Genomic DNA, 2,511 nt, shown 5'->3' with positions numbered 1-2,511 from the left:
GAAACAGAATAGCATGGACGAAACAGAGAAGGAAAGAAGGAAAGAAAGAAAAGAAAGAAAGAAAAGAGAAAATTGAGGTTTTGAGGTTGTAAGCTCATTTGGTAAGTCAATTTAATCCATTTTCTCTTAGTTTTGATGTTTTAGGAATCCTAGAGATAAATACTACTTGATTTATGTTGATATTTTGAAATTTAGTAGATTATTAGATGTTATTCATGTTGAATAAATTGAAGTGTTAGGGGTTAAATTGATTTAATTTCAAGTTAGAAGTTAGTAAAGGATTTAATTGTAAAATAAAGTGTAAGTTTTGAAAAGTAGGGACTAAATTGAAAGAATCTCGAAATTAGGGATTTATGGTGAAATTGAAGAGCTAAATTGAGTTTGTAGTAAGAATTAAGAAAGAATATGGAGTTAGAATGGGAAAATAAAATTAGTATTGATAAGGGATTAAATTGGAATTTGGGTAAAGTTTAGGTATAAAAGGAAATATTTTAATGAAATTGTGTATTAATTATTTTTAATTGTTTAATTACGTAGCTAATGTCGTGCAAGAGTTATTGTCCGAGAAAGGAAAGGAGAAGGTGAACAAGGAGTGACTCGAGCGAAATTTCGGTTAGTATTACCATAATTCGAATTTAATTATTAATTGTTATATTTTAATTAAAATGCATGCAGATAAGTAAAATTAGGTAAGCAATAGAAATGATAATAGTGATTTGGATTGAATGAAATTGAATTGAATGAAGAAAATACGTGAGTATTTGAAATGCATATTGATTGAAAAATAATTAGTGATTTGAGTTTGATTGGAAAATGAATTAAAATATAAATTGAATAAAAGTGAATTAAATTATGATTATGTGTGAATATGTGAATTGTGAATTGATATGTGAATTGGAAATCGAGATATGAGATTTGAAGATATGTGAATATGTGAATTGTGTATTGATTGAAAAGTGGTTTGAATTGAATCGAAGTATGATTGTATGCGAATATTTGAAATATGTATTGGTATTGAATTGTATATTGATTTGAAAGTGGGAAATGAATCTGAGTTGAATTGTGATTGAATCGAAAGTGAATTTGAAATAAAAAAAAGATTTTAATACCCTATTAACTAGTCGGGCTGAGTCGGATATAGTTGGCATGCCATAGGATTGGAAGTGTTCAGGGATACTTCGACCTTGAGTCGATGAGACACTGGGTGTCATATTGTTACTTTAGATAGATTCGATGAGGTACCGGGTACCAACTTACTTCAGCTTGGCCGATGAGACACTGGGTGTCACTTTATTGCTTCGAACTATCCGATGAGGCACTGGGTGCCATTCTGGTGTGTTTGGTTGGATCCGTGTATCCGCCAAAGTCCGAGTCAAGTTAATAGGGGTAAATGAATAATTTTGATAATATAAATTTTATTGAATGATCTTGAATATGAATCGAAATGAGATATTAAATTGAGATATGGAAATGAAATGTATGAACCAAGGGTTCAAGAAATAGTTAACGATATAGTTCATGAAATGATTTTGGTAGTATGAGATGATGTAAAAATATAAGTAAAGAAAAGCAAATTGAATTAGCTATTGTTGAGAAATGAGAAGTGAAAATAAAATGATTCGAAATAGTGGAATTATATATGAATTTAATTGAATACAAGTTATTGAAATTTATTTATGGATTTTAATATATTAAATGTTTATTAAATGATTAAAAGTTTAAATTGAATATAAATAGAAATGATAATGAATGAGTTGATAAATTGATTGAATTTGTATGAATTGAAATGAGTTATTAGAATGAGATGTTGAAAAATCCAATAAAATTGAGATAGTGAAATAAGGTATGAATACAATTAAATACAAGATTGAAATATTGCTTATTGTTATTAATTATCAAGTTGTTTTAAAGTACGAGACAATTAACGAATAATTATAGACATAAATTAAATGTATATAATTTATCGATTAATGTTATAAATTTGAATTATGGTAATACCACTGAGTATTCCCATGCTCAGCGTACGGTTGTTTCCGTGCGCAGGTTAGTAGAAAACCAGTGTCGCTCCAGCATCCAAAGTAATCCCGACTTCAGAGAAACTTTAGTGATGTACCTTTCTTTTGATAACGTGGCATGTACCTAAGTAATGTTTATACCTAAGTGATGTATAGGGATTAGTCATTTTGAATGTTTGTATCTATGATATTGCTAAAGGAAGATGTGTGAGTATGTGATAATGTTTGGCTTTTATAATGGTTAAGTACGAATATGTTTGGTAATATGTATATTTAGATGATAAATCATGCATGGAAATCATGAAAGAGTAAAAGTTTGCAAAGAAACAGATTTCAAACAGCTACAATGATGTTACTTTGAAAAATCACCTAGGATAGTATAAAATGAATTAGAGGGTGAATGATATATGAAATTAAAGCTTGTTGAGTCTATTTTCATGGAAAAATATCGGTTTAACAAAAGGATTTTATATTTTAAGATATTTGAATTTTCGTG

The 2,511-nt window shown here is 28.5% G+C and overlaps 1 long non-coding RNA gene across 1 annotated transcript; it reads left to right on the top strand.

The window, feature by feature from the left end:
- Positions 1-2,262, top strand: LOC121225095 (uncharacterized). Its single transcript, XR_005922930.1, has 3 exons — positions 1-101; positions 538-612; positions 2,044-2,262. It is a non-coding gene; the product is annotated as an uncharacterized lncRNA (long non-coding RNA).
- The last annotated feature ends 249 nt before the right edge of the window (positions 2,263-2,511 follow it).

Source organism: Gossypium hirsutum, chromosome D13, assembly GCF_007990345.1.
Source record: "Gossypium hirsutum isolate 1008001.06 chromosome D13, Gossypium_hirsutum_v2.1, whole genome shotgun sequence".
NCBI classification, from domain to species: domain Eukaryota; kingdom Viridiplantae; phylum Streptophyta; class Magnoliopsida; order Malvales; family Malvaceae; genus Gossypium; species Gossypium hirsutum.
This window is presented reverse-complemented; position numbering and strand designations above follow the sequence as displayed.